At 41.3% G+C, this 27,329-nt stretch overlaps 1 protein-coding gene across 1 annotated transcript in view; it reads left to right on the top strand.

Annotated features, from left to right (window-relative positions):
• fhit (fragile histidine triad diadenosine triphosphatase) overlaps window positions 1–27,329 on the top strand; it is a 330,306-nt gene that overhangs the window by 4,299 nt on the left and 298,678 nt on the right. Inside the window, exons 2-3 of the mRNA XM_080781553.1 lie at window positions 1,146–1,249; window positions 12,805–12,906. The gene's annotated coding sequence lies outside the window, so the exon portion shown is untranslated. The remainder of the gene's footprint in view (window positions 1–1,145; window positions 1,250–12,804; window positions 12,907–27,329) is intronic.

Raw genomic sequence — 27,329 nt, 5'->3', positions numbered from 1 at the left:
CTCCACTTCATGTATAATTCAATAGGCCTGCGCCCCGTTCTCTCCCAAAGCATTGTATTTTGCCGGCTCGTCCGACATGCAGGCATATTGTGTTAGAGTGGTGTGCGTCATCACTTTGGCCCCGGCACGTACAACTTATCCCATTTCACGTCCGGCTGGGCTGTTGTTGAAGTGTACCATGTCTTCATTTAACCTGAAGCCCGAGTTATACTTAGCTGCGTGCCGTGCACTGCACACTGAAAATAGCAGATCTGACCGGCTATTTTCGGTGCATGACACAGCGCGGCATAAACAGTCTAAATCAGGCATAACCCATTATTTTACACGGGCCAATAGTTCATGTGTATTCAGACTTCAGAGTTACTCATACGGTACTATGAGTTGCTCTGCTGAACCTGTCGATTGTGACTAGTGAAATACTTTTCAAATCTCTTTCTCTCGAAGGTTCTTTCTTTATCTTTATTTTAAAGATCTGGAAGCCTGCTTTAGACTTGACTTGAGAAGGCATCTTTGCAGAGATTAAAGCAATGTGTTATGAGTATTCAGATACTTGCATTCATTGATATTGAATTCAGTTCAATAATGCCAAAAATAGTAGGGTAGTTAATTACATATTTTTGTACTTCTATAGAGGTGTTTTTTTGTCCATAATAGACAAAAAGGCGAGTTGATGCTGTCAATAGAGACTAGAGAGAGGGTTTACTCTTTAGAATTCACAAAAAATCACACTGACACGCTCGCTATTCAGGGAAGTGCTTTTCACAATTACAGGTCGAATGACCTAAAAATATAATGATGGACGTCGTCTGGGTCCATCGGGTCATCCCTGACTGTTTCTCCAATCCTTGATACGTTTCGAAAAGGCAGCAGGAAGAATGGGAGGGAGAAAGCCGGGGGGGTGGGGGTGGTGTGTGTGTGTCTGTGTGTGTGTGTGTGTGTGTGCGTGCGTGTGCGTGCATGTGCGCGCACTCAGAGGTCAGTATCCGTCCTGTACGGCAGGGAGCAGAAGCTGCCAAATGATTTTCACTGCAAGGTCTCGAGGTCAGCACCGAGGCATGGAGGATGGGGTCAGTCGAACCCTGAGCTGAATATCAACGCTTCAGCCTCTCCCGTTAACTCTCTGGCACATTTACATGTTTCCGCAGAGCAGAGCTGAGCTGAGCTGAGCATCTGAGGAGTCGTCACTCGACTGCATTCTGATACGGAGCTGATCTACACCGGAAGCCAAAACCTTGTCTTACAGACACGGGTAAATATTATACGAGCAGCACACATTCTGTACCCTGGCTTTGAACTCCAAATGGCACATAACGGCAGAACACGTATAAAACTCCTTCAGCAACATGTAGACTTTCTGTACTATGAACATACTGTGTACAGGGGGGGGGGGGGCAAAAAAAATCAATGAGGATAAATCAAGTCATTCGTGACCTTTCAGATCATTCGAATGCAATAAAAAGGGCGCCAACGCAATAAAGGCACCGGGCCCTTCTGGAGTCTAACATGCTTATTTCTGATGCCCTTCAGCCTAGCCTATCCTGTTAGTGTGGCCGTTGCCGCTGCCTGTGTCTTCCTCTGAGGAGCTTAGCGCGTGTCAGTTGCGAACAGTGGACCAATGATAAGCGTGCGGCCCCCGATATCCACGGCGCCCTGGTGGACGACAGGCATTTATCCCCACTCTGTAGTTCATGTCGTTTTAATCCGATTGAAAACAAAGGCCCCTCACTCTCAATCACGTTAACCAGTTGGCTCCTCGTCAGTCTCTCTCATTCTTAATCTATTTCCCGTACTGGCAATGAAAATATTACGTTACTTATATCTGATGGCACACAACGGCAGTCTTGACTCTTAACACAGAAAGATAGTTGGCAATGTCTGATTTGGAGCGGCGAGTGGGGTGGGCACCGACTTGATGGGAGAATAGAAGAAGCTGCAAGGTGGGAGAGAGAGAGAGAGAGAGAGAGAGAGCTGACAGCCGAGGGACTGGTGGAAAAAGATGTATACAAGGAGGATGGAATGAGATGGATTAGAGAGGAGGTATTAAAGAAGTGTGAGCCACGAGCAGTGGGGATGGTAATCAACTCTTAAAAGAAGACAAAAAAAATGCAGTGCTTGTTTTCGTCAGCTGTCTAGCCCGAGGGTCGGAGAGATTTCTGGCCAAGCTATTAAAGCCAGGTACAGCTGGGCTGAATTCTCAAGATATGCCTCTGCCTTTATTATACAGAGCTGTGTTCTTAGTCTCACAGCTAAGCTAAGTACCCTTTATACTGGTGGCTTGCTATTATCGTTGGCAGGGTTCCCCCACACGTTCCAATAGAATACAGTGTTTCCTGCAGGGGAAAAAGCTTTGGCATGGTGCTGGGCACGGGGGGGGACTTTCGGCTGCGCGCCGACATTTTTTAATTAAATTCATTAGATGAATTAATTAGATTAATGAATTAAGATTAATTTGCTCTTGTATTGATTGCTATTGTATTATATTCAGCTATTAGTGTAGATTTCCGTTCTACACAAACATTAAATTCTCATTGATAATGAATGGAGAATTCTACGTCATAGGGAGCAAATAGGCATTGTGTCTATTTTACGCCATGATGATGTACGATGATAAGAGCGCCCCTCACTTCACACGGGTGTGATTTTTTTTAATTGTAGGATAGACTTCAAATTATAGAGCAGTCATACTATTACTATGGTTTGTTGTGTAATGTTACTACTACTGTAATGTTGTTGTTTGTTGAGCAGGACAATAGAGTTAGGTCTGAACTGGTTACAGTTTTATTTCGCTATGAATGGATATTTACATCCACATGCATGCAGCTCCACTCATACTGTCTGAGCTAACAATGCTGCTGCTCACCCCCTCGCCCCCTCCCCCTCCCACAATTTTTATTTAACTAGGCTACATTGCAAAAGTAGCATTACTTTTCATGTAAAATTACTTAATTTATGTGCAACAACTGTAAACATGCTTTCATGTTTAGAACCTAGCTTGAGTTAACATGTAAAAAAAATGGCATCTTAGGATAGACCTATGTGACAGTGCAGAAACATAATTGCCTTCCTTGATGTATTAATGAGCATCAACGACCATCACCTGGGCACAGACACACACAGCCCCCCTCTGCAGGCCTCTACTACTGAAAGTGACTGCATGGAGTCTGTCTCATTTCTCTCCAAAAGCACTTGAATATGATGGAATATGATAAAGCTCACATTTAATATCACACACACACACACACACACACACACACACACACACACACACACACACACACACACACACACACACACACCATGATTCACTAAAACAAAATAATAATAATTATATTTTGTTTATTGCAGCTCTTATGACAAGCATGGTGTGATTTAATTCAAGCATGGTGTGCCGCCATGCCAATAACAATTCTAGAATCCTTCAGCCAGAGATGTTTACAGACCTTTGGAAATAAAATGCAAATAGTGGTGACCTCTCCTGTGCTGTAGTTACACAGTGGGGAAAAAAGTGTTACTTATAGGTCATCTAAATCTAATATCACGTACTCCTCAGTTCAGCCTGATTGTTTTTTCCCTGTGTCATTGTAAAAGATGTTACTGCCATCATACATCACCATATATTATTCAACAACTTCAATTTGTCATCACCGCTGGAGATGACAGTCAGTTATTCAAATACATAATACATTTTTAAAATACAATAAGCGCTGACTGACAACCTTTGACATTTTTTTTAACACCTCATTTGCAAGCCATCTCCAAGGCAACATTGGTTTCAATCATGCAACACAGATACGGGTATCATTCTTTTTGAATTACTTACACTACCAAAGCCTTTTTTATTACTAGTACAATTCGCCCATTTCAGTTACTGTATGTTTTAATTCTGCACACAAGTGGACAAACAGACCAGAAGCGTGAAACAAATGAAGCAAGGCTGAGTGGTCACCGTCTAGCTAATTAAAATACGTAATTGAAGTAGAGAATATATAAGGAGCTATATGCTAGTGACCACTTTGACAACAACAATGATGTGAGTATGTGACAGTCAGTGTAGATTCTCATTTTTATGCCTTTTATACATGGAGTAGGTCAGGAGGCATTTCACATGGTTGCGTGCTCTCTAGGCTTACATAATTTACAACAACAAAGTAATATAGAAAGACAGCATTGCCTTTGAGGCAGTATCTTTGAGGCAGTGCATTGTCTTTTTGCGGAATTGTGTAAACGTGCTGCTATTATAGGTGAGCTCCATATCATATACACATGGCTTTAGGCTAAGGATATGGAGAAATACAAGTACAGCACTGCTTGTACATACTGTAATATCCAGGCTTACATATAGGGACCACCCTCCTCATGGTGTCCATTCTCAGTGTAAATACACTTTTGTTTATTTTTTTCTTCAACGTAATACTCTGTTCTGACCACGGGGTATCCTCTATGTATTTCTCATTATCAGACCGACACATGAGAGCTGAGACAGCTCAGCACAAAAAAACAAATGCACCTGGGACGTAGCCTCAGTGATGTATCCCAAGGTCATCTGGGTTTCGGGTCTCCCAACATCATACCCCTCACTCAGGTGACCCAGCCAGGGTGATCAAGTCCCGACTTACGACCCAGTAGCTATACCCTCGATCAGTCCCATTAGGGGAAAAACCAGAGACACACAATCCGTTCCTCCCGAACTACTCTGCCGGGACTGGGAGGTACTATTCTGGCGTGTGGATGGAAGGACTAGGCTCTGTGGGTTGACTCCTGTCCAGGCCCCTCCTACGTCTCACCAGGTCCACTCCTGCTCTCACCAGGCCCTGCCCCTGTGTGTTGCACCAGACTCCCAGCACCAGGCACTTCATTCAGGAATGGTGTAATCTTGAGCCGCAATGGTTCTGCAGGCTCCACCTTAGGCTTCACCTTAGGCTCCACTTGCGGCTTGAAAGGCCCTCCTAAAGGCCTCACCGTGGGTTTGTTGGGCTTCTTCCTCACGGAAGACACAGACTGGGGCACCAACCCATACTGCTCCCAGATGCCGTCTACATTCCGGCTGCCACCCGTCTCTCCGGCTGGTCACCAGACTATACCTGGTTGTAACGTAGTCTATTCCTATGAGTCACAGAGATTTGCCAATTGACTCCCGCTATCCCAATATCATATTCACATATAATGCAATATACAAGCTTCAGATCAATTTATAACATGTTGTACAAGCTTCAGATGAGCAAACGCACAGATATTACAGATTTAGAAGAGAACCTGCTACATGTAAATTGTAAATGGTGCATTTATATAGCGCCTTTTATCCAAGGCGCTTTACATAGATTGTGCATTACACACACATTCATACACCGTTGGCGGCGGAAACCATGCAAGGCACCAACCAGCACATCTGGACCAATTTGGGGTTTAGTGTCTTGCTCAAGGACACTTCGACACTAACTCTAGGGGAGCCCGGGTTCGAACTGGCAACCTTGCGGTTACCATCCGGCCACTCCTGAGCCCCCCCCCCCCCCCCCCCATATAGAGAACAATATTTGGATAACCGTTCTTTGCTAGAACTTTTTTTCCCCAAGACAACCATCGGTGTATGTCTAGCATCTCTGTCTGTTATTAAGAAAGATTATATTTGATATTTCACCCTGTAGCTTAAAAACTGCCTGTATAGTTTCTATTATCCTGTTTGTGAATTATCTCTCCCAGCTGGTGGATGTGCATGCTACACTGAGCAATGATGGGAAATATTAGCCTCAGTAAATGCCACATTCCTTCATATCACGACTAGATTCCATAACCGGAGGCCGTAAATGCAACGGAGCCTGTCCGATTGCATTTATTAGCGTGTACTCATTACTTGTACTTGGTCACAAGGAGGGGAAAAAAAAGAGAGCGAGAGAAAATGCTATTAATTATTTTAATTGGATTATGATGATCATTGGGAATTAGATCTTGGAAGGCCCAATTTTCAATTTGTCACTATAATGACTATGGATAAGTGGTGATATTGGTAGGCTATCTGTCTTGTACTCTAAAGGTCCATACTGTTCAAAAAGAACATATTAATGAATATGTATTGCGGAACAATATTCGTTTAAAATGATCACTGCAGACTTGTAATGTGTTCATTCACGAATGAACAGTCAATATCTGCGGCTTCATTACTCATACATGGTCACGTTAGCCTGTGGTCTCCAAGGTTGTTTCTAGAACAGTGGTTTTCAACCAGTGGTCTGGGGACCACTAGTGGTCCTTGAGGGGGTTCCAGGTGGTCCCCAGCTAAAGGATGGAGAGTTGGTGACAAAATGTACCCTTTATAGATCTGTAACTGACTTAAATCGTGAATTTAACTCGAGAGAAAATTATTGTTAAACATATTTATTACTTAATTTACAAGAACTACAGAATTTTATCAACGTTTGACGGTTACGTCTCCTACTGTATGTAGGAACATCAATACAGCATGGAAGGAAAACAAAACATATTCGTTTTGGGTGTTCAAATGCAGAGTGAATATATAATGGATCTTGATATGAAAAGGGTTGAAAACCAAAAACCACTGGTCTAGATTAACATTATGAATGGGGGAGGGGCAAAGAACTGTACTTTAATCTGAGTTTGTCTGTTCTAGGTTGTCACTATGTTGAAATTCTGTTGCATTTAGTTTAAAGTTGCAGCAATTCAGCTGTCAATATTGTTGCGTATTCCTCATCTGCAGTATCTGAAGCATAAATCTACGTTAGGGATACGGTAATGCCCATGTATGGACATGCCTGACATCACAGTACATAAATCAACATTATAATCCAACGGTTGACGTCTACGCAAATTGCCACTGTTACCTACCGAATACCTACCGGTTGTAATCCTACAATGCCAAAAGTTCAACAAATCCTGTGTCGCATCCCCGTAATTGTGCTGCTTGGCTTCCAAATATAAACTGAATTCACTGATGCGGGCTTTAATAAGTTATTATTTATTTGGTATTTATAATTTATATGGAACAGAACAGTTAATGTGGTGAATCAGAAGGAGAGGATCTTGTTGACCTACAGTATTCGGCACGTACGTACACAATAAATTAAATCAGGAGAGATGTTGTTGTCGGCGACAATAAGTGCTCTGTAAGAGTCCTCTTGGCACAGAAGCATTTACATATTAATCTCTACTGTATGTGCATATGTCATTATGCCCCTGCCTACACAGTGTCTGCAATGCACATGGCAGAATGTCATATTGTTAACCGCTTTGTTCTTATATATGGCTATGCCAAATTAGGCTTTGTCATGTCAAAATAAAGGGGGGAAACAACAGGCAATCTATGCTTTCCAAAGGATAAGGTTTCATGTTTTTTTTACTTGTTCTTTTTTTTTTTTGTCAAAAATATTAGGTCGGATGCTTTTGAGAATGACAGTTTCGCAGAATCACGGTGACTATTTACAAATTCAAACGGCAGTCCTTGTCTTCTTAATGACTGTGTCTAACCCCCCCCCCGCCCCCCTCGCTACAAACGACAACCACTGACCCGTTTCTTTATTCTGATGCATGCTGAGAGGAAGGCTTGACGAACAAAACACGTCCAGTAGTACAGTAAGCCCATGCCTTATTAATGAAGAGCTACTGGAATGACTTTGGAGTGCTGCTGGCTATTCTTTGTTTCGTTGCATTGTGAGCCGGGCTCCCGTCAGATTGCTGAATGGGCTTTATAGTGTGCTCGTTTTTGGGACCATACCTCGTTCTTTTTCTCCCTTAAAATGAAGCCGGCGTGGGTCTGATTCTGCAGCTATAGCATCATCTCCGTATAACCCATTCTGACCTGGCACCCATTTTGGTGTTAGCATCATGTTATGCTTTAGCTATTGAAAAATAGCAGATCTACAAGCTCATAGCGCGCCACCGAGTGGCGCGCTATGAGCTTGTATAGGTCTGCTATTTTTGAAAAATCGAAGAACGACTGACATTTTTAGAATCTGATCTCAGGTCAGAATGGGTTAATCAGACCAGTGTGTGTCCAGTGGAAACCTGGTATGAATCTGATCTCAGGTCAGAATGGGTTAACTATAACCCTAGGTGATGCTCAATCAGTCGCCCGCGGGCTGATTGCCAGTGGACCAGCAAGATCATTTTAGTTAAACTATTTCATTAATTTGGAGAGGAAATTAGAAGAAAAAAAAGATGGATGGTTATTCAATGACTGCCACACCTACCGTACCGTTGAGCTTGATATTTCAGTGTATGGTGGTACCGAAAATGGCATGATCTACAAGCTTTGTTGGCTTGTAGGCTACATCTGTTTTCAGTGCGCAACACACACATTAAGCATTATGAGGTATCATTGGTCAAATTAATGTGTTTGAGCCCTCTCGCTTTCATCAGTCACCGGATATTACATCAGTTGTGAACAAAGGTATACATTAGGGCTGCGAATCTTTAGGTGTCCCACGATTCGATTCGATTCCGATTCTTGGGGTGACGATTCGATTCAAAAACGATCTTTTCGATTTTTCCGATTCTCGATTCAAAAAAGATTTTTTTCGATTCTAAAGCAGTTTTTTTTTAAACAATTAAATAGAATTTTACAAATTTTACTAAAGTATTTTTTTTTTTTTACTAAATGTACTCTGCTTTCATGCCAGAAGACTGTCTGGCATGAAAGCAGAGTACATTTAGTAAAAAGCTTGTATAATTGTAAAGGTTTTATCAACTGAATGATTTAAACACACAAAGGTTAAATCCAAGAGTAAGAACATGTCTCATTGATTTAGCTTGCACAAATTTGAACCAGTACAAAAGTTACAAAATCTCTTCTCACTCAATACCAGAACAATACATTAGTATTAAAACAGGTGTAAAATAAATACAATTGGCAGGCTTAGCTTAGCTGGTAGTAAATGCACTATGCAGAAACCCAGGCCATAATGCATTGCATGCACAGGTACATTTGTAAAAAAAAAAAAAAAATGTCATATTAGCATACCGTATGTATATTTTTGACCCAGCAGAGATTTGGTTACATTTTCAGAAGTGTTTGCTACAATCTACATCTAAACTATCACAGATAAATAAGAGTTTTATAAATTATTGGAAAGTAAAAACTGTACACAAATGTAGGTAAACGATTGCCCACAACTGTACATAGCCATTGTTACAGGAGCTATGGGGCTGTATTTTGCGTGTCTTAAGTACCAGGTCTTATTACCTAACTTGAGTAAACTAAAGACCTGGAGGCGTGGTCAATGCCATTTGGCTATTCTGAGTGGCCAAAGAGCATTGATCACGACCTCCAGGTCTTTAGTTTACTCAAGTTAGGGAATAAGACCTGGTACTTAAGACACGCAAAATACAGCCCTTATTGTCATAGCACTTTGCATGAGTCTGACTTCATTTAAATGCCACAGTACTACTTTCATACCAACACCAACAGTTAAGCACATTTCACAGTTTAAGCACTGGTGGCTTGTTATTTTGTTCCCCCGAAAGTTGCTAAGGTCCTTAACAGCAATTACCTGCATGAAAGTTTACGTTAGAAACATTTGACAGCCTTGACAGATGAAAAGCCGGATAGATGGCAGCAGTCTATAGCCCCTGGATTTACTCCAATAGAACTCCACCATGGCAGCATGGTTCTGGATGCTGAATGACCTTGAGTGGCTCATCCTATATGAATGACACCCTGTCTGTCACCGACATTTCTCGGACCAAAAAGCAAGCGTGTCACTGTAAAGGTAATTTAAATAGACCAGGGAACGCAATTATAATGTTTGGCTTATTAGTGTCATTATTAGTGTCATTCGCCCCCACCCATATTTTGTGAAGAGAACCAAAACAGAATTCTGGACATTTTATTTTGAAGTTTTATGCTGGCTCTGAAGTTTCTGAACCAATCAGAGCATCGCATCCCTCCAGGCTATGGGGTCTCAAAGTCTGACTTCCTGCATGTGAATTTAGCTTGTAAACAAAGTGACAGGGAGACATGAGGACAAGTCAGCGGATTATTTCAACAAACAAACTGGTGAGCTTCATTTCTTTTATTGATGTGTATGTGTCTACACATCATCACGCAGCACATTTTAGTTTTCAGGAAGTCATTAAAAACATATTTTTTATGGACTTTTGATATGAAAACACACAACAATGAGAATTTGCCCATTTCTTTTTGGCATCCATTGTTGGGTATGCCCATATGATGACCACGGATATAGTCTAAAAGTGTGAAAAACGTATTTTTTTCATTTCACTACGCCTTTAAGCAAGTGTCTCTTTATAGTTCCCGTTCTTCTCGATAACATGAACACACTCAGTAGAGCCAACATCCTTGACTCTGTAAATTCAGCTTTTCTGGGTCTTCCATTATGGCGACTCTGAGATTTCCACCCCGATTGAAGTGTCTGAGGACAAAAAAAAAGGCTACCCCTCTTAACTTGAGGACTGATCTCATGTGATAGATGCTCATAATGCTCTCAATCTCTCTCTCTCTCTCTCTCTCTCTCTCTCTCTCTCTCTCTCTCTCTCTCCCCCTTGTTCTCGCTCGCTCGCCTCCCTCTTCAGAACCTTGTTTTCTCCCTGGGCGTCCTCCTTCCGTCACTCTGATCAACCCTTTTAATCCATTCAGGCCTGACGTCGAAAAAAGAAAAAAAAGAGTCTTCTAAATAATAACAATTTTCGGAAAGATTTGAGGCACATTTTAACGATTTCTCAAAAATAGCAGACCTACAAGCTCATGTAGGCCACTCGGTGGCGCTTTGAGCTTGTAGATCTGCTATTTTTCAATAGCTTAAATTATAACAATGTTTAAAACACCAAAAGGGGTTCCCGGCTCAAAATGGGTTAATTACTGTCACTATCGGCATCCCAGCGCCTCCCTGTCACCGGTGGGAGCCTCTCTCTGGGAATGGAAAGGGAAAGGGGATGGAGCGCTTGGCAGGCAAGGGCCCTCCTTAGGGAGGTTATAAAAGCGAGGCTAGGGCTCTGGTTATAACGGTTCTTTGCCAGTTCATCACTGACAACACAGTGACACCGCCAGCTCTCATTGTCATGTGTGCCGCGTGGTTATGGCAATGTGCCGGCAAAAAAACGGGTATTCCGTATTGTCGTGTTGGAGTAAGATAGATGGAGTGAGCGAGTGTCATATGTTGAGACGGTGTGAGTGAGCCCAATAAGGCTAAAAACAGAATATATAATCATATTACTGTATATGCCGTACTGCTTTGCAGTTTATTTTGCCATGAAAATGTTTTGTTCCTCCATTGAGCTGGTTGTCCTAGACCACAGAGTAACATGTTTTAACTGTTCACATTTTGTAAAAAGGTGCAAAAAAAATATTGAGATCTTTTTGAAAAACTTAAAAACTTAAAGTTTCTGTTCGAGAATACTTGAGAACACTTGTAAGAGAGGAAATAACTGAGGGGCATAGTGGTGCAATTCGGTAGCGCTGTCGCCTCACGAGCTACAAGGTTCTGTGTTCGATTCCCACTGGGGGGGGGGCATGTTCTCTCCTCCATATCGTCAACGCCTATAGAGCGTCGCAGTCCCACCGCCCTTTCAGAACGACGAGTGGCCCAGGAAATGATTCTCCATTCATTTTCTCCATAGGCTTTTCAAAAAGTATTTATATTACGCCGCGGACAAAGCCAACTCGGATCGTGACAAATCATGACAACAAACACAATATATTTGTGCCGATCAAATAATTTGAAAGAAGAAAATAAAGGCTGGATACGACACTATTTGTTCTTTCTAATTATTTGATGCCAAGGAGGGGCCAAGGGGAAATCTCCACTTATTGAATAATATTCTCAAATATCCTCTGGGATGGTTCCGTACGACAAGTTAAAACGTGTATTTGCAAGTAGAATGGTGGATAATGGGTATCGCTCATAAAATGTAACAGTCAGGTTGAATGTGTGTACCCTCCGTATACTCATGCAGGTACTGTAGTGGTGTAAAGTACTGTACTTAAGTGCAATGTTGAGGCATTTGTACTTTACTTGAGTATTTCCAGTACTTAAAATTACTTCTACTCCATTACATCTCGGAGGCAAATATTGTGCTTTTACTCCACTACATTTATTGAAAAACTTTTAGTTACTTTGTAGCTTTTGATTATTAATACACACTATAACCACTTCAGCCCTATATAAATTTCGGCCATTTGAAAATAAGCCAATCTACAAGCTCACAATGCATGGCAATGCGACACATTGTGAGCTTGTTAGATCTGCTATTTTCAAAAGGCTTTTATACATTTGAAAACGTGGAACATTCTGCATAATGTGTACTTTAACCGTTTGATACTTAGAAGTACATTTTGACGTCAATACTTGAATTCTGGACTTTTCCTTGTAATGCAGTTGTTCTATATTGCAGTATTAGTATTTTTACTTAGGTAGAAACTTTGAGTACTTTTTTTCCCACCACTGCTTAACCCATTTTGAGCGGGAACCCCTTTTGGTGCTAGCATTATGTTGTGCTTTAGCTATTGAAAAATAGCAGATCTACAAGCTCATAGCGCGCCACCGAGTGGCGCGCTACGAGCTTGTAGGTCTGCTATTTTTCAAACGGGACATTTTTTAGAATCTGATCTCGGGTCAGAACGGCTTAACTGTGACTCCTGGCTCTGTCGATAGCAGAATTGCCACCCTGTCGGAGAACATCTCCTCCGGTATGGATCCCTGATCCGTAATCATTGAGGGGAACGTCCCAGCTCACGACCCACATGTTTGATCGCAGCGTAACAGAGGAGTCTTATTGCACCTCGGTGCCCTGCGGTAATTAAACTTGTCTTGTTATTTTCTATTCCCTCTCTACCACCAGACTTCATACCACTCTCTCTCTCTCGCCTCCATCCGTCCCTTCATCCCTCTCTAATTACCCATCTGTGTGTGTGAGGGCCGTGGGAAGCAGGCGAGGTTGAAGGTAAGTGTATTTTACTGCATCGCTCTGACAATAAAACCGACTCAGCCATTGATTTTTCCACCAACCTGTCTATTTTTGAGCCAGGAGAAGGGTGGGATGAACCAAGTTGATTACAGTTAGAGCCGACGACAGCAACGGTATAGTGCAGTTGCCTGTATACATTACATACAGTATACCACATCCTCCGCTCAATGTAAACCTTGCCTTGTTGTGCTATAGCCTTGGCCCTAATAACGGCAGTGCTTAGTTCAATGTCTCTGGACGGGTCTCTTGCAGCATGGCTGAGCTCACACAACGGGGATAAGGTACTTTTGACTATAGCAACCAATCATGCTGGAGAATGTTGCCTATTGATCCGCTTGCCGTACTCTTATTGGAAACACCTGTGACACTACACTATAGTGAATCTCATATCTTCTTTCCTTGTTTAAGACTGTAGCCTCCTTAAAATTGTGTAAGTGCGCCTGTGACTACTGTATGCTAAAAAACAGTATGTATTTAGAGTTTAACCCATTTTGGGGCGGGAACCCCTTTTGGTGTTAGCAATATGTTATGCTTTAGCTATTGAAAAATAGCTAATAGTAATTCAGTGGTTCTCAAACTTCATGTTAAGGACCCCCAAATTATTATTATTATTATATTTTTAGTATTTGGCAAAAAAAACAAAAACTTTGTGTCAGGGGCGCCTTACTAGATTTGTGTTGTCAAAGATAAAAAAAAGAAAATACATTTTCACATCTACAAGCTCTCCATGTGTCGCGTCGCGTCTCGTTTTGAGCTTTTAGTATATATGGCTAATCAGATTTTGATGCTTATGTTAGCAATTCTTTCTGGGGACCCCGAACCCCACTGCGAGAATGCTGTAATTCACATGCACATAAATGTGGTGCTGTGAGCCTGCTGGAATAGAGAAGAACGTCCAGCTAATCACGAAAATGGAAACCAAGATTTCTTTCTTTTGTATTTTGTTGTTGTTGTTGTTGTTGTTGTTGCAATCTGGTTAGAAAAATGATCACCAGCATGAGTGGAGACGCTGTATGACACATCCCTGTATACCTGACTATCAACTGTCACTTCATTGACGACAGCTGTGCTGCAGTTATGATAATTGGCACCTTGTAGTGTATTATGAACGGATTATGTGTTTTCTTTCCAGTTAAAGGACAACTTAAGACATACTTCACACTGATAGATTTATTTTCGAATCAGGGTTTTTATTAAACATTTTTCATTTTAATTACAAATCCACCATCGCCCCACCCTCCCCACGGTTCCAATTAACGGTGCAACAAGAAAAGACATTTCGTCAGTTAGTTGGACATCTTACAAGGCAGCTTGGCTGGTAGACTTAACAATAAGATTGAAAGTAGAAGTGTGTATATATATATATATACACAATTCAATTCAATTCAAAGGGCTTTATTGGCATGAGAAAACATACGTTTACATTGCCAAAGCAGAAAGAACAATACAGCAATACAATCAAAACAAAAAGTATGTCCATTTGAAGGTCAGAATCTTCAATAGATCAAATTCTATGTACCAAGGGCACTCAATGCAGGTATAGTGCAGGAATATACACAATGATTAGTCTTTAGGGTGGTTGTGTTCCATTTGATATCCTTCTCCTATCACAGCAACTCACACATCTTGCTGCTGTGTTTGTCATTGGTTTTTTGTCATTGGTCATGTTTTCAAAATATCTCTGTGTGGTTGTAATCTGTGGGAAGTATGTGTCTCTGATGTCTTGGTACAATGGACAGATGGTTAGGAAGTGTAGCTCGGTTTCCACTTCATTTTGTGTGCAGTGGGTGCATAGTCTGTCTTCTCTCGGGATACAGGTCTGCCTATGACGGCCTTTCTCGATTGCGAGACTGTGCTCACTGACCACACACACCACACACACACACACACACACACACACAACGTAATTGTAATAATCGTATTAAACAATTATTTTACTATTGATCACATCACAAATGTTAAAGTCAAAGTCGCAGTGCAATAATGAAATGTTTGCGATGACTGAACGCTAAGGATATAGTCTACTTCTCAATATATATGAATGAAAAGGCAAGGCAATATACCTTCGTACAGTACAGTATGCCTATGATCACTAGCCAATAAAATATTGACTTCCACAATCGAGTATAAAATAGGGGCCAATCTGAACAGACTGAAGATGAAATGAATGAATAATGAGGTGAAAACGGGTCCAGTGTGAGTTTAAGCCTGAGAGAGAGAGAGAGACAGAGAGAGAGAGAGAGAGATAGAGAGAGAGAGAGAGACAGAGACAGAGAGTATGGCAGACAGATCTATAAGATCTCAATTAATTGCGAATGCGACGCGTTGCTTCTTTTCTTTAACCCATTCTGACCTGAGATCAGATTCATACGAGGTTTCCACTGGACACACACTGGTCTGATTAACCCATTCTGACCTGAGATCAGATTCTAAAAATGTCACAGTCGTTATTCGATTTCTTCAAAAATAGCAGACCTACAAGCTCATAGCGCGCCACTCGGTGGCGCGCTATGAGCTTGTAGGTCTGCTATTTTTCAATAGCTAAAGCATAACATGATGCTATAACACCAAAATGGGTTCCCGTTCAGAATGGTTTAACATGGCATAACTCAGAGGCTATGATGCACTATGGCTACAAACGGTTACATTTCTTATATCATTTTGTTAAACTACCACACAGCAATCTCACTCGGTGAGATTCTCACCAATAGCATACAGTAGGTAAAGTAAAATATTGAGATTAGAGCCTATAGCCACGAACATCTGCTGCGTTTACTAAGCTCGTATAGCAAGTCGCTCTAAAACTATACAAAGACGCTGATGACTGAGTACTGTATATATTCTTCCCAAGGACATTCTTTGTGTTCTTGGTATTGAGAAAGTCTGTTTATGTCAAGAGTTAATGACACACGGATGTACATTTAATATTTGCGAATGGATATGTTAACATTAATAATTAATAAACAGTATAGCACCTTTTTCAAATTGTGTTACACGAGACATAAGGAAAACGATCAACAGAAAAAGAAGCAACGGGAAACATTTCAATAGTCGGCAAAAACATAAAGATATTAATGCGAGTTGGCCTCTATAAAAGTGTGTTTTCAATAGGGATTTAAAAGAGGAGACGGATTCAGCGCACTTGGTCACCAAGGGCAGTGTATTCCAAATTGTTGGAGCTATAGTGCTGAAAGCCAGATCTCCTTTGGTCTTTAAGTTACAGATACAGGTATCTATAAGCTTTGTTTGATGATCTCAGACAGCGATTTGGGACACGGGGGGGAGATCAGATTGGAGTTGTTTATCGTGGAGCGAGACCTGACCTAGGTATATATGGTAAAATCAATTCTAAAGGAGATTGAGAGCCAGTGCAGGGAAGCTAAAATGGGATATGTTCAGTGTGTTGAGTGGAACACACTCTTTATTTATTTGTAGCATGTTCAGGCAAAACACTGTTCTGTGGACCTTCATCAAGGAAGATGGGAACACAGTGTATGGCAGAGATGTTCATATAGAACTCAACCACAGAGATGGCTCTGGGCTTCTGATGTACCAGTATAGACAGTCACCAGAAGTCGGGAACCATTTTCGTTGCATTTTCTCCCCGACATTGAAACTGTGTGACCGCAAATAATTGTTGTGGTGCAATAGTTAGTTAGTTAGTTTCATTTATTGTCCACGTGTGGAAATTCGTCTTCGGTCTCAAACAGTAAAAAACAAACGGTTACAACAACAGCAACAACACTTGACACAATTATTTTCTCATGGCAAAAAAGTAAAATATGTTATCTTTTTTGTACGTTCTGCTCATTACATGTATTCTGTGTCTTGTAAGTTGACGGTAGGGCACTCTGTGTGTCGTAGGGAATAGGCGCTATACTTTAGCAATGAGATAGTTTGCTCATTGACACCTAGTACAGCCATGATTGACACACAGTGGAGATGTCACTGCAGAGCGCTGCTACTATACTAGCCCTGTTTGTTCTCCCTCCTTCCTCGCTTCTCATAATGTTTCTATCATGCTGTCGTTGTATTTCCAAAGAGCACTCATGCTGTTTTTTTCTGGCCTTTCTGGAACGGACATCAAGACAAATTGCTGGGGAGATATTGAAAGAGAGAGTGCAATATTAGTCGAGTTTTGTCCAGAACACGTCCCATGTTTGTCAATCAAATCCTTTTTGCAGAGACGTGTCGTCTTCAGTAATTTACCACTGTGACAAGACCTCTGTGTGTGTGTGTGTGTGTGTGTGTGTGTGTGATATTCATTGTTGATAGTAGAGGTTTGGAACTTGAGTATCTTGGGTATAGGTCTATACTTGCATCCAGGGGTGTCGTTCAGTTCACAGATAGTATTTACCTAAATATTTTACCACTGCGCCAGACATCCAGCCCCCAGGCTGAAACGGTTATTAGAAAGTTGACACTAAAGTTCCTATTCACTAGTCCTTACCCGTTGTATGGACTATTGCCCCCCATAAATATATTTAATTTGCTCTTCATTTTAACTTGTATAATAATACTGGAACTCCCCCCATGCATTACCCGTAAACAATGAAAATGATCTCATTCTCCACACACACACACACACACACACACACACACACACACACACACACACACACGTGTGCGTTGCATGTGTTTTTATTATTAAATTAAATTAAAATTATTGTTTACCTGGGCTGGCGGAAGGCAACGTGTGAAGCTGTGGCTCCGTGAGTGTGTGTGTGTGCCACGGTGAAAGTGTGTTGTGCTGTGTACTGTGTGGCACTGTTGTGTTGCGGCGCCAAATTGTATAGGCCACTGTTTGTTGTGTTACGACGGTAGCTAGAGGAAGTATGCCAGTGAGAACAGTGAGAACGGTGGCCTGTGATGCAGGTGTCTCTAAAACTATGGCAGTTATAACTATGGCAGTTACAGTGACAGACAGACAGACGGGATCGTTCCAATTTATTCTCTGGATCGTTCCAATGTATTCTCTGGATCGTTCCAATTTCAGTTCCTATTGGTTCTCTTTGCACAACTCAAATACTTGCCGACTTGTGACTTGTGGCCACGGGGGGGGGGGGGGGGTACTGCGCCCGGGTGCATTTTTTCATTTTTAATTCACTAACAAATTCATTATTAATCATTAATGTGTCAAATTGAAAGACCTCCATATTATTATGGTCAATGCCTGTGTGAAAAGTGGGAGCGATTGGTGCAGGCGGTGAGGAGATACGGCGGTGTTTCTGACACACAGACAGACACACAGACATTGACTTAATTATAGTATGATGATGATTATGATATTAAAAAGGCAAATGATAAATATATAATTCACATTTAGCCCTTTTAAGCTCACAATTTGTAACTTTTACTGTAATTGTAATTCCATTTTTTCCCCACTATTTGAAACAGGGGTTACATTGTTAATTCATAAATGCACCACTTTTTGCACCCATTTGTACCCCTCTCATGGGGTCTAATCAAGTACTTATAGTTACTACTGGCATAATACCTTAAATGAAAAGATGTTGGCTACAGTGATGAATATTCATTCATTTCTTTAAACGGAACTGTAATGTGTAACTGTGCACAAACATCATGCTCATTGTTCATAGATTGTTCATATAGGTGCCCTTTGAGAGCGGTTTTGAAGGAGTCAAGGGATTCACATGTCTTAATGACTGTTGGTAGGGCGTTCCACATTTTGGTGGCATAGGAGCGAAAAGAATGTAGTCCCTTGTTTGTGCCGAATCTGGGCTGTACATGGTTTGTTGCACTCCCTCTGGTGTTGTGGGTGTGGACTTCGTTTACATTAAGGAAGTATTTAGACAGGTACATGGGCATCTTGGTGGTGTATCGAATCTTGTGGACCAGACCCACCAGATCCATCTGTATATACTCATTGTTGACGGACAGTACATATATTTATTAATATATTAATTTGCCATAGCTACCTGTTCATTTATATTAATTCATTTTTTGTAGTGACTGATTTGTATTTATTAACGGAATACTCATTCTGTGCACTCATAGTACAGATAGCCTGTTGTATCTAGTGACAGAATCTCTAAGCTCATTAGGCTATTTTATTACTTAAAAAAAAAAAGAAGATCTTATTCATCTTGGTTTGGTTCTTTAACCCATTCTGGGCCGGGAACCCCTGTTGGTGTTTTAAGCATTATGTTATACTTTAGCTAAAAAAAAAAAAAAATTGCTTCTGGGGGGGTCCCTGGAACAACATATTTAGAGATGGGGGTCCGTGGCCCAATAGAGATAATTCTGGGGGTCCTTGGCATGAAAAAGGTTGAGCACCACTGACCAACATGAGTTTTTCAGAAAACTATTAGGATTTAGAAGCCTCTTTTTTTTAAACGACCTCAGTCCAAAATGGGTTAATCGCTTTTTTTAATTTGCTATAGAATACATTTTATATGACAGCTTCTGAGGCGGTTGATTTGGAAGTTTGGCAGTGGGAAGCGGGATTTGACGAACATACGTTTTGTCGTCCTATTGTACGTAACAGAGATTGCCAATAATGCCCTGTCCGTGGGCCCACTCGGAGGGTCCATCTGTTTATATAGAAAGTACTTTCTATAATCAGAGGTTTCAGTGGATCATCTTCAAGCCCTCGCTGTTGTTCTAGTTCCTAGCCAGCAGCTCACCAATACCGGTGTGCTTTTCAACTTGCCTCTATGCTTTATGCTGCTTCCCTGGCAAGGCTGCTATACTTTAGCTGGCACCAAGATGTGGCCACGGCCATAGCCATCCATTATCGGAGGCGATGCTCCAAACACAGTAGAGACAGTGTAAGATGGATTAAACCCTGATGAATCCAGCCTTTCCTTGTGAAATGGTGCTTCTATTAAACTACTCAAAATGTGTACTCTCTCTCTCTTTCACTCTTATTTTGTAATAGCCACTTAAAATAACATTGTTGTAGATTCTATGGGGGAGGGTGGACATTTTCAAATAACAATGATTTCATATAACATAGGTAGTACATACTGTTACTGTAGTACTGTACATATGTGGCCTATGCGATAGGCTAATTTATTTAGGCAGCCTAAACATGTCATCATTTTCTTATTTAGAAAATTACAATTTTGCAATGTGGCAAGGCGCAATCCCTAGTATCCTACCTCCGACGCAGTACCCCATGTGCCTGCATTGTCTAGGATGGATGTCATTGTCTATGTAGGATCTAGGTCTGTCTGTCTGTCTGTCTATGTCTCTGGTTGGTTATGGTTTCACAATGCTTGCACACATTCATCAATTGATCAATACGACGTGAACACGGCACTTAACATTCAGCAATGGAGGTGGCATTTCAAGCACTTGAATTCTTCACAAATAACACCTAGGACATAACATAAAAGGTTGTCACTGATATTGCGTGTTCACTGAGGATTGAAGGAAACAGATCGTGTGCCTCATTAATAGGTGTGTGCCATGTGTACCAAAAATATCTGTTCTACAAGCTCACAACACAGTGGGTCTGAGCACGAAAACAGCATGGTTTAGTTAGTTATGCATAATTACTGTACAGGTAAACATCTATACGTATTATGTCTCTATACTATATAGAGCTTATGATGATATCTTGATGAAGCCCTCTCGTTTGGGTGCCCTGTGTCCTAACTGTTCCACTATAGCGACAATGTCCACTACTCGCACACCGGATATCTTAAAAGAACCCTCATGGCTTTTCCACTAGAAATGTTCCACTTGAACTACAATACCGCTATCTGTATTTAATCATACAGATCAGCAATCGGTGACCCCACTATCTGTATGGCCATAATGCATGCATGTTCCTGTCGCATGTCCAGTAGTACAGTATGTATAGATACGATACTGTATGTGACTCGTGTCATATTGAAGATGAGGTGAAAGTACTGCAGGAACTGTATGTCCCCCAACTACTATTCATACACATAGTGTCCCCGACTCCATATTTGCATTCTGACATGTTGTGACATGGATCATAAACTACTCTGCACCTAGTAACGTCATATCCATATAGCTACAGATTGTACAGGTACTGTAAGTTATTAGACCCTGTCTCGTGTTAGCCCCCCCCCCCCCTCCCTAGTGACACGGCTGTAACTAAAGTCAGTGGCTCTCAAACTTTTCTGGCTTCTAGTACCCTCTTTCCCTTATTTCTGAATGCAATGAGAACACCATAGCTAGCATATTATGCCGCAAATCAATGAAAAGCCATAACCTTTGAATAATATAAGATTAGAAAATGATGAGAAATAAAGTGTGGCTATATAAGTATAGCATTCCAGCGAGTCAGTTTTAATGAAAAAGTTAATACGTATGCTTTCTGTTGAAGATCAGATTAGCAGGTTGACGCAAAGTTTGCAAATAGTTTTTCATTATTAAAACAGTAAAAAATACAATTCCCCATTTTTACAGTTTCTCATGGGAGGACGGGTGCAGCAGAGGGGCATATCGTGCATGATGCATCAGATAAGAATGAAACGGTAAATGACTCGTGCAGAGTTTTACATCCTCCCTCTGCACTAATCCCTGTGGTCCACTCATCTCATACGCTGCTGATTTCAGTCAGACTCAGTGCCCTGCAGAAATAACAAAGCAGCTGTTGCTGAATCCACCACCCAAGTTCTCTGTGGGGATTCTTTATCCTAAATCCAGCGCTAGCATCACCTCTCCATCCCTTCCCACTCACCCACAGCTCAATGGCATAAACTCGACAGCTGTTTGATTGGACCTGCAGCATTCCTCAGTACGGCGTACCCATACACTGATCCTGGACCTGCCTGCAATGTGTTCTTTATTTGCCTTGGCTGGTGAAAACCTCATAATATAATAATAATGGCAGCCAGCTAGGATTTTCAGTCAACTCATTTCACCCGTAAAAGACTCCCGAGCGGTGATCGTGTTTTGCTTTTAATTATGTTTATTCTTGCTGTTTTTTAGCTGCAAGGCTGAATTAGGCCCTCTGTACAGGGCCGGTATACCCTTTTAACCCTTTTTGCACTGAGGTCGATTAAAAAAAAAGGCTTCTAAATCGGAATTATTTCTGAAAAATGTGTCAGTGGTGCTCAACCTTTTTCATGTCAAGGACCACCGGAACTCTATTACATTTTATTCATTTTTCATGAACAGAAATAAACAAGGACATACAGAAAGCAAAAAGACAAACAATTGAACATTACAGTATGTGTTGCGAACTCGGTAAATAAAAATAGTAGATAAATGCTATAATTGTAGGAGATCACACACAGACAGGATAATAATAAAAGAGAAGCTAATATTTTTGTTAAAAAATGTTCGCTCTGAAATATATATATTCAAAGATTTGCGACACATTTTCACGACTTTTCAAAAATAGCAGACCTACAAGCTCCACCGAGTGGCACGCTATGAGCTTGTAGATCTGCTATTTATCAATAGCTAAAGTAGAACAGAATGTTCTACTTACTTGGTGCTTAAAACACCAAAAAAGGGGTTCCCGCCCAAAATGGATTAATATAGCAATGATCATTTTAGAGTTCTCTGAAAAGGACGCAAGAAGCTGAGCAGGTGTGATTACTGCTCGTTTGGTGCCGTTTCCAGTGATGGCATGGCATTGTGTGCGCATGACTTTGGTGTAAACATCCCAATCAAAGTACCACATACAAGCTTTTACCATTGGCTTTGAACCCTCCCAATACCAGCTTGAGATAATCATCATTGTTGTCATCATAATCATCGCTATTCTTCCAACCTCCGAGAGGTCTCCATTCTAACTGTTGTTGTCAGACATACTGTATAGTGTAGTGCAGTGGGTCCGGGGACACCTAGGGGGTCCCTGAGGGAGTTCCAGGGGGTCCCCATGCAGCTAAATGATAGTTTGGAACCAAATGGAACCAATTATGAGTCTGTAACTCGGGGGGGGTCAGCAGGCTATATGAGTGTCATTTTGGGGGTCCCGGACATGAAAAAGGTTTGGGAACCACTGTACCGTACAGGCAGTGCTTTGACAAATGTACTGGGTAACTAAAAATACATTATCTTTGTAGAAATACATGCTCATTAACTGGAACAAAACCAGGAAGTGCAACAGCAGCGTAATGAATGAGTGTTCACCAACAGCATGAGTAACTTGCATGGATGTACTCTCAGAACAACACAGTTCCACTGGGACTACTCCGTTCTGTATCACATCATGGAGAAGAACCAACATCTCCGTATAGAAATGCCTATGATTCCCAAAATATGTCGGCTGATGCAATCAATACTCAATATGACATTCCCATGCAACTCTGAACTCTCTACATATAACGCCCCTCTAGACCAGAAAGCACGCTGGCTGGGCCAGGCTATCACGTGTGAGACATAGAGAAGCCCTAAAAAGAATTCTTATATTGTACAGTACAGAAGTGATTTTATTTAATTAGATTTTGTTAGATGTCGTACAGGAAAAAAACAAGTTACATCATGTTCATCAAGGAAGAGTCGAGGATACTATTTCGACTTATTTTCACTGCGATCCTTGGCCTGAGACAAACAACATTTCAACAAAATACACACAGTACATCAAATTCAATAAATGAAACAATCAAGAGCTTCACCACCTATTTAAAGTCAATATGTTTAATGTTCTTGAAATGTAACGTAAGTTTAATCGTGGCTTGAGTATTTCCATCGTGCAGAAGTAACTAAGCATAATTGAAGTTGTTCGATAGTGATTGTGCGTGTGTGTGTGTGTGTGTGTGTCTGTGTGTGTGGGCATGTGCATGTGTGCGTGCATGTGTGTGCGCGTGCGTGCCACTGTTCACTGCAGACATCAGTGGGGGCGAGAATGAAAGGGATTTAAAATAATTGCTGTTTTTGAGAATAAAGGGTGGCAAATGGGCTTTCAATGAGTCTGCAAATTATTATCGGTCAGTGTGACAAGAAGTTTAATAGAGGGTGTGCACATGCATAAAGTGAATGGCAAAGTGAGTTTAACGTTGTTTAACATCGTTTAACCCATTTAGGCCTGGGGAAAAAAAACAGTTTTCTGAAATACCTATGTTTCTAGGCCTATATCACTCAATATTTCATGTCAAGGACCCCAAAAATGATCTGTAATTGGCCTCCGACCCCCATCTGAAAATATGTTGTTCCAGGGACCTCCCCAGAAGCAAAGATTTGAGTTAAAAACGTTATTAAAATATATTCCAAATTTGAGGCACATTTTCACGATTTTTTCCAAAAAAGCAGACCTACAAGCTCGTAGCGCGCCACTCGGTGGCGCGCTATGAGCTTGTAGATCTGCTATTTTTCAAAAGCTAAATTATAACGATGTTTAAAACACCAAAAGGAGGTTCCCGGCCCAAAATGGGTTAATGCAATCAGATGAGACTTTGGATGTCTGGGCTGTGGAGTTGTTTTTGCCACTCAGTGGGCGATCCTGCGTAACTTCCGGGTATGATAATGATGATGTCACGGCGGTCTCGCGCATATAGACCCTCTATAGAGCGCTGTCGTTTGGTCCCCCCTTCTCCCCAACGCTATTTATTTCTTATTTAACCTTTATTTAACCAGTGAAATCACATTGCAGTGAGTCTTTTACAACTAACTGCATCTCTCTCGTGAGCGAGTGTGACACACGAATCTGGCTTCCAAAACGCCGATCGAAATAACACCGCGTTGGGCCACGTGTTGCACGAGTTAGAATCTTTAGAAGGAATTGTATATGGAGTGCTTTTTTGATTGATTTGATTGAAATATTTATTAACAGTTTGCCGAATTATAGTACATTTCAAGCACAAACTCAATACAAAGGCTGTTAACTGTGAGTGGACGACCCAATTAAGCATGACACTTGTTTACAAGAGGGTCCACCGTGTTCAATTCATCAAAACATTTAGAGACGTACAAATAGACACTTCTATATATAGTCAAAGAACAGAACAGGGATTCATCATAAAGGAGGTAAAAAGGGGTCATGTGAATTCAGTAGTCCATTTTGCTTAAGAAGTTTCAGTACAGATGCTGGCTATAATGGTTATGGCATAGTCGTTAAAAAATACTGTCTCACTTCTGTTTATTGTTCATTAGCCGTCAGCCCTGTGGCGACTGTTCTTTCTGCTTTCCTCAAGGGTGAAATGGTGCAATTTACTTCAATGGCTGTGTGTGCACACTCAACTCTTGAGGTCAAATTGGGTGCAGATTCTTGACCACTTGAACAACAAAGGAAATATCCGCACTCAAAAACAAAATGAAGTCTTTGTTCTTCAATATGCAGCAATATAAGTAAGTCGCTCTGGATTAAGAGCGTCTGCTAAATGCCTAAATTGTAAATTGTAATATAACATGACAGACAGAGACATGGAGAAGCCCATAAATGTTGTATATTAATAATGATAATAATAATTTTATATATAGTAATAATATTACCGGTATATTGTACACAGAACTTAAAAGAAGAAGCGTGCGCACGTGCGTGCGTGTGGTCGTGACAAAGTCACCTTTCTTTTTTTTGCCGTTTCTTGATAGAAAAAAATATCTTCTTTTTTTGGTTGTCAATGTGCGACCTGTAGTTTGAGAACCACTGCTCTATAGCTGTCCCGAATCTTTAATAAACATTTTATGGGGAAATGCACAAAAACATGAACATCACTGACTGGCGGAGTTACTGGAAGTTACAGGCTTCCTGTATACCCACAGTTTCAAATTAAAAGCCCTCCAGCTTTTTCATACACAATCCAGCCATATACTAGGTTTTGACCTAAGCTTGTTATCCCAAATAATCAACTTGAAATATCACACCCCGAAAGGGCACAGTGGCACAGTTGGTAGTGCTGTAGCCTCACAGCTAGAAGGTCCTGGGTTCGATTCCCGCTCGGGACACTGTGGGTGCTGGCGGCGTGTTTCCTCCTCCGCGTCATCAGTGCCCATACCCGTGGCGGGGTTGGCGAAAGGGCCTTTCTGTGTGGAGTTTGCATGTTCTCCCCGTGTCCCCTATAGGGTAGGTACCCTCACAAAAAACATGCAGTAATCCTGGTCACTAAACTGCCTCCCCCTGGCCAGCCGGGGCGCCTGATGGAGGGGAAAGGAACTGGTTGGAATAACGTGTTCCTTCCACGCGCTATACGTCCAACCAGGGAAACTCCCCCCTGTTAGGTGTAAAGGAGCAACTTGGACACTCGGGCATGAAGGAAGCATGAGTTCAAGTCCGTTGCTCTCCCCTTGTCCCCCATATATGGGGACTAGGTTGGTGGAGGGAGTGTAGAGCCCAGGATCACATTAGATGATTGACACAGGGGTGAAAAATGGGTTACAAAAGCGTGGGATAAAAAAATATATATATATTAAAAAAATATATATATCACACCCCATTCTCCCACCATTGAAGAACATTTGAAGCAGTGGGAGTCTTGAAGAATATGAGAAACTATAGGTATTTTACTTTCCAGCTTCCGATAATTTCTTTTCACTTTGTTAACCCTGGCAGTGTCTTTGACTTGTTAACTTCCATTTAGAATTTAATGGAAAAAGTTTTTAAGTGTAGCATTGAGATTGTTATATACCGCCACTCAGACCTGGAGCCTTTATCCCATTCTGACCTGAGATCAGATTCATACGAGGTTTCCACTGGACACACACTGGTCTGATTAACCCATTCTGACCTGAGATCAGATTCTAAAAATGTCAGTCGTTCTTCGATTTTTCCAAAAATAGCAGACCTACAAGCTCTTAGCGCGCCACTCGGTGGCGCGCTATGAGCTTGTAGATCTGCTATTTTTCAATAGCTAAAGCATAACATGATGCTGACACCAAAAGGGGTTCCCGTTCAGAATGGGTTATAGCCTTCTGGCAGGTAATTTCTCCATTCATGATGCCATTATGTGGAATGGATCTCTAAAGAGGAGGCTTTTAACCCCCCCCTCCCTCCAACACACACACCATGGCCCCCCAGTATAATGGAGAAAAAAAGAAAAGTTGAAAGGTTTCCGAGTCATTATGTAAAATGGGAAAATGTCTTAAAGGTGCAAAGTTATTTAAATCATCACTTTTACATTAAAAGGAGGATTGCTCTCTGTGAGCTAAAGTCAAATTGGTGGGTTATGCATTGACGGTAGCTGCATTTAATGGCGGGTTTAAAGCTATACATATACAGCACCCCTATAAATATCCACAACTTGAGAAACCTGATCAGATTCTGCAGATACTGCATTCGGGGTTTCTTCTATTGTATAGGTTTGCATTCAAGCACCATGGTTCAGCATCAAATGCTGATGAGTTACTTTCATCATTGTTCTCTGAGTTTATTTTTCTTTGTGGGACCTGGTTATTTCACATTTGACAAGTTAGTTTTTATCCCAAAGCATCCAATTGATTTGCCTCCATGTCCCTTCATGCATATAATCTGGTCAACTTAGTAAGATGTTAAAAGTATAAATATTAGGACACGG

Source organism: Protomyctophum bolini (assembly GCF_963924005.1).
Source record: "Protomyctophum bolini genome assembly, chromosome: 2".
Classification (NCBI taxonomy): Eukaryota; Metazoa; Chordata; class Actinopteri; order Myctophiformes; family Myctophidae; genus Protomyctophum; species Protomyctophum bolini.
This window is presented reverse-complemented; position numbering and strand designations above follow the sequence as displayed.